Source organism: Caloenas nicobarica, chromosome 3, assembly GCF_036013445.1.
Source record: "Caloenas nicobarica isolate bCalNic1 chromosome 3, bCalNic1.hap1, whole genome shotgun sequence".
Classification (NCBI taxonomy): Eukaryota; Metazoa; Chordata; class Aves; order Columbiformes; family Columbidae; genus Caloenas; species Caloenas nicobarica.
The window spans coordinates 6,926,732-6,932,731 of NC_088247.1; the positions used below are offsets into that span (position 1 = coordinate 6,926,732).

The window sequence follows — 6,000 nt, forward strand, 5'->3', positions numbered from 1 at the left end:
GATGACCTTGGAAAACAATCCTGCCCGTTTTCTATTGTTGAACATGATGTTACATGGTTTGAAACATCCTTTTTGTGATTTTGGTTCAGTTTTCCCAGCTGTAGCCCCTTCCAACCCCCAGCCCACTCACTACAGAGGCAGAGTAGAAAAAAGGAAAATCCTTGATGCTGTGCAAGCACTGCTCAGCAGTAGCCAAAACATTAGCATGCTATCAACACTGTTTTAGCCACAAATGCAAAACACAGCACATTATGGGCAGTTATGAAGAAAGTTAACTCTGTCCCAGCCATACCCAGTACTCCCATCTTGATGGGAGTTACGATGGAGAGGGGAGGGCTTTGGGGCAAGATTCATTACAGGTTTCCACAGAGATAAACAGAAATTTGGACAGAAGATATGGGCTGGGTGTAGAAATGATGGATTAAGGTTACAACATAGAATCATAGAATGATAGAATCATACAACAGTTTGGGTTGGAAGCGACCTCTAAAGGTCATCGAGTCCAAGCCCGCTGCAATGAGCAGGGAAATCTTCAACTAGATCAGGTTGTCAGAGTGAAAACTCTCTCACAGGCCATCACCATAATTAGACAAGCCCTCAGAATAGGCTGCAAATATAGTCAAAAAATCCTTAACAAAGTCCACCAGTGCATCATTGTAACATGCAAATATAGTACTGTAGTTACTAACGACCAGTCACAGTGGGTTCTCTGCTCTGCAGGAACTGCTCTTTCCTGCAAAAAGCACAGAATCATAGAATACCAGGTTGGAAGGGACCACAAGGATCATCTGGTCCAACATTTCTTGGCAAAAGCACGGTCTAAACAAGATGGCCCAACACCCTGTCCAGCTGAATCTTAAAAGTGTCCAATGTTGGGGAATCGACCACTTCCTTGGGGAGATTATTCGAATGCTTGTTCTCATCATGAAAAATTTCCCTCTTGTGTCTGCTTTAACCTGCAAACAGAAGTTTCCTCTCATACCAAAGATTCAACTTTCTTTTCCAACATGAGCTAGAGGCTATATATCCAACTAGATGCTTCTCAAAGTACTAGAAAACCTTTAGTTTGTAAATGTTTTCTGAGAAGTGAATGGATAGTTCTAGATATGCTGTGCACATTCAACCAGAAAAAGTAGAAAATTCAAGATGGAAAACAAACAAACAAAAAAATCAGAGCTCCTCTCAGACTTCCAGTGGCCAAAGTCTGAGATAGCTGACCCTTCACTATTTCAGTGTTTTCCTCTACACCCTGCAAAGGGTACAAATAGGCCCAAGTTTCACTAGATTTCAGATAACCTCAATATAAAGCAGCTAATGCATTCAGTTCCATGGATGGATCATTCCTCCATCAGACAGAAACGAGCCATTGCAAATCATCCTTTACATGCTCTTTCCCACGTTCCCTGTTCCTGCGCACCCACCTTGTGCTTCCATCTCACCCACTTTCCTCACGCAACCCCTCCAGCCCATGTCAGGGCCACCACCACAGCCCTCCAGTTTCGCCCAGTGCTGGCTCAGTCCTTGTGCAGGATGCTGCTGAGCACAGATAAGGGGAACAAGCTGCTGCTTCATTACTGCAGGCAGCAGGTGCTGGATCAGATTAGTGATGGGCGGTAACTGCCTATAGGCATGCTGAGCAACACACAAGATCATTTGAGAAATCAGCTCTGCATAACCATGAAGCTGCAGCGAATCAGCTCATGAAGGGCAGCTGGACCCCTCTTTGAGATGACAATTCTAAGAGACTGTTTCATGGAAAACTGGAAAATGGTTTTCTGAAATGAGTTTGATTTTATTGTAGATTCATCCCATTTGGTCTTAAAAAGCCACAATTCTTATCCAAGGTTGAGATTAATTCCAGCAGTGAAGCATTTCATTTTCAAGTCCCAGTACATTTCATTTACAATGTGCAAATATAGCCCTAAAATGAATGATGCCCTCATGGATGATGCAATTCACATCCTAAGCTTTTGTTTCTTCTGGAAAACCTCAAATCTCAGCCATGAACGGTGGCAGCAGTGGGGAGGCTTTCTTGATCAAGATGAATGGGTTAAAAAAGGAACTCTAGTAAAGGCTGCACTGGTCTTTTGTGTTTTAACAATGAGAGGAAGCTCTGCCTAGTTTGAGGAATTTCCCACGTCTCCAATTCAGACTTTGGAAAACTGTTTTATTAAGCCTGTCTAAGAGGTGTTAAAAAAATAAAAATAATCAAGGAGATCAGGACAAAGATATCTTCCCAGAGCCTACGCATGTTCTGTTTGTTTGTTTTTTAAACCTGCATCACTGGAGACAAACTCAGAGGAATCTAGGGAAGTTAAATAATGACAAATGCCAAATACACCAGGTTCCTGCTGATCCGGCTGAACCATTGCTGAATTTAGTCAAGTGTCACTTCTATGTAGATGCTGAAGATTTGCCCCTAAATTTCCTTATATATCACTTCATTATGCAATTTTGCCAGACATCACAAGACAGATTAAGTGACAAAAATGGATGAGGAATTTTCTGGGTGAGAGGAAGATCTATGGGTTGAGAAATGCCATTTTCACCATGCAAGAGCAAGTGGTGGAGTGAGGAGAAATGGAGCCTCAGGCTTTCCAGTTCTCAATGCCCTTTCCCTTGCTATTCTCTTGCCTGTTATAAGCTCATTGCCTCCCATAAAACTGTCACTGAAAGCGGGAGTTACAGCTTTCAAACAGTTATACCTTTCTCCCCCAAATCTGACAGCTCCTGATGCGTGTAGGCAATCATCACTTTCTTACTGATGCGGAGAGAGAAACAAGGTTGTATAAGGTCACAACACAGCTGTATTTTTTTCTGAATCATGATCCTTTAAACGACCAGCAGGTTTGCTGCACCAGAGATGTTTGGATGGAGCAGAACTTTGGGGGTTACAGACACCAATGGGGGTGAAAGCATCAGAAAGCATCCCCACATCCCCCTGACACTCAGCAGTAGGAAACAGCACTCCAACATAACACCATAAAACTGGTTTTCATTTAAGCAGCTTAAAACACAGGTAGAAAGGAATGGAAACAAGATAAATGTGACACCTGAAGACAGTACACGGCAGTGTCTCAGCCTGTGGCCACGCTCGCCCCAAGACCTTCTCCCCTGTCACCGTCACCTAATACGATACTGAAGGGGATGCAAGAGATTGCTCTTAAAAGAAACAAACCCATCATTTTATATAGCTGACAAAAATAAAGTGCCTGCTATCTGCATTGCAAATCCCAGCTGCTGTAAGCATAAAACAAAGTGAAAAAACCCAAATGCTATTGCAGTTATTTTTTTTTTCTAGAAACTATGCAGTATGCCTTAGGAGGTAATAAATGCAGTCCAGATTAGTACTGTATTTCCATGCACATCCCTCTTTACCTCTGCAGCCCTGAGTTTAACCTAGAATAATCATAACCTCTATTAATCTTCTCTAGCCAAACTAACAGGCGGTAGCACTTCATCAGAAACTTGAATGGTTTAATTCATACCCTGAAAAGCCAAAAGCATCCTACAGAAACCCGTCAACTCATCACCAGAAAAGGAAACATGCGCCGATTGCAGCTTTCCCAGTAGAAACCTGCAGCAAGTTTACTGGTCACGCAAAGCTTTCACCGCAATGTCCAATTCTGGCCCCGGAAATTCCTTCAAGCCACCTTCACCTGCCTCAAACTGTTCAACTATGCAAGGAGACCGATGCTGCATTTCACACACATCATCCATACCTGTAGGACAACAAGTGCTGGTCATGTCCGAGTCTTTTCCAAACTGGTCCTTCTGTGCTGGGAAGGAAACTTCCCATCCAAGTGTCAACTCCTGCCTCGGTCTCTGCCCTTTGTTTTCCCAAGAGCTCCAGACACACCTGCTTTTCCGTGTGTGCTGTTGGTTGTTGGGCTTGGGGGTTTGTTTGCTTTTTTGTTTTGCGTTTCTTTTTGGAACAAATTAAACAGCCTGTGAGCAATTCTCTGTAAGGGAGAGAACCTTTTGGCTTGTGGTGATTTAATCAAGCAAATCCCGTGACCTCCCTTTCCTGCGATCAGTGGGAACCGATGCCTTCTCCACCAGCACGGGGTGGAGTTGCAGCTGAAAAACACAAGCCTGAAAACGCTGTGCTGGATGGGCAGGGCTGATCTTCCTTCTCCGTTTGTTGTGTCAGAGAACACGGTGATTCCTGCTGCTACGAAACACGGAGATGACCTCTGGCCAGGAAGGAACCTGAGAAATATTTTCTAAGCGATTTCCTGCTGTTGGTGGGGAAGTGGATGTAAGGGACACTTGGGTGGGGGTGCTCACAGAGTTGCTGGAAAGCGTAATTTCAAGATGAAGAAAACACTTTTTTGGTCATCGGGGTGTGAAAGTAAAATAAATTACCTTGTTTTTCTAGGGTAAGGTGTCCTAAGAGCCTCCTCAGTTGTCACTCTGCACAGTGGTCTGGAGTCTGAATTGTTTAGGTGCTTCTCAGACTTTCAGCCATGGTGCCTTTCATGCTGAGAGGTGCTGAAGTTGTCTTCAAATTAATATGGGTGAGCCTTTCCACACAGAACTCGTGTTCAGCAACACCCAGTGATGCAGCTGTGGCACAAAGGCTCCTTGCCAAGGTCTCAGAGAAATCTTGGCAGGTTCATGCATCTGGAAGGACAAGTACCTCTGGAATAACACCCAAACTGTGCTGTGTGGGTCCTGCTGCCTAACACTGGGGATCTCAGAGAGGGAGCTGGACATGAGCCGGCAATGTGCACTTGCAGCCCAGAACGCTAATCGTATCTTGGGCTGCATCAAAAGAACCATGGCCAGCAAGTTGAGAGAGGTGATTCTGCCCCTCTGCTCCGCTCTGGTGAGACCCCCCCTGCAGTTCTTTGTCCAGCTCTGGGGTCCTCAGCACAGGACAGACATGGACCTGTTGGAGAGGGGCCAGAGGAGCCACAGGAATGATCCGAGGCTGGAACAGCTCTGCTGGGAGGACAGGCTGAGAGAGCTGGGGGTGCTCAGCCTGGAGAAGAGAAGGCTCCAGGGAGACCTTATTGTGGCCTTTCCGTACTTAAAAGGGGCCGATAAGAAAGACGGGGACAGATGTTTCAGCAGGGCCTGTTGTGAAAGGACAAGCGGTGATGGTTTTAAACTAAAGGAGCAGAGATTCAGGCCAGACACGAGGCAGAAATGTTTTACAATGAGGGTGGTGAGAGCCTGTCCCAGGTTGCCCAGAGAGGTGGTGGATGAACCATCCCTGGAGACATCCCAGGCCAGGCTGGACGGGGCTCTGAGCAACCTGAGCTGGTGCAGATGTCCCTGCTCATGGCAGGGGGGGCACTGGGTGAGCTTTGAAGGTCCCTTCCAACCCAAACTATTCTATGATTCTGTGGTTTTCGTGAGCTAGCCAAAGGACTGCACTCCAGGAAGGTGGGGATGGCTCCCTAAGGCTCAGTCATGGTGATGGACACAATAATGGCTTCCTTGCTTGAGTCTCTCCTGGCTTTGCACCACCTCTGATCTTCTTGCAAGCAACACACTACAGCATTGTGATCCTACATCAACCCATGAGATGGCACAGGGCGTGTGCCACCTATGATGAGTGTTGCTTTGTGAGGGTATCAGCTTCTCTGTCTTGACTGTTAGCTGAGAACAGCTCGTCTCTCTCTGTTTCAGGCTCTGAACAGGGTGTATCTGGACCATCCTTCTGAGGATGTCTTAAGATTGAAAATTGTATATAGGACTCAAGACCCCACAGCTAAGAGCATCTTTCATTCTGGACACATCAGGAATTTATTTTAGTAGCCTGATATCTCTACTCAGGATCACTTTTTAGTTACTGTATCATGGTCCAGTTCATACTATACAAGCAAAAAGGGACATTTGGACATTTCGCTGCTGAATACCCCTCACCCATGTGCTCACTGACATACACTTCACGCAGAGAGGGAAAGAGACAGAGCTGTATACCACATCCTCATGTTCTTTCAATTAATGAGTGTGATCTACATTTCCTTGTATTTAGCAGCAGACTCT

At 45.5% G+C, this 6,000-nt stretch overlaps 1 protein-coding gene across 1 annotated transcript in view; it reads right to left on the reverse strand.

Moving 5' to 3' along the window:
• The window catches only part of ADGRF5 (adhesion G protein-coupled receptor F5), a 50,211-nt gene extending 46,200 nt beyond the window's left edge, over nucleotides 1-4,011 (reverse strand). Inside the window, exon 1 of the mRNA XM_065631976.1 lies at nucleotides 3,723-4,011. The gene's annotated coding sequence lies outside the window, so the exon portion shown is untranslated. The remainder of the gene's footprint in view (nucleotides 1-3,722) is intronic.
• Between the last annotated feature and the right edge of the window lie 1,989 nt (nucleotides 4,012-6,000).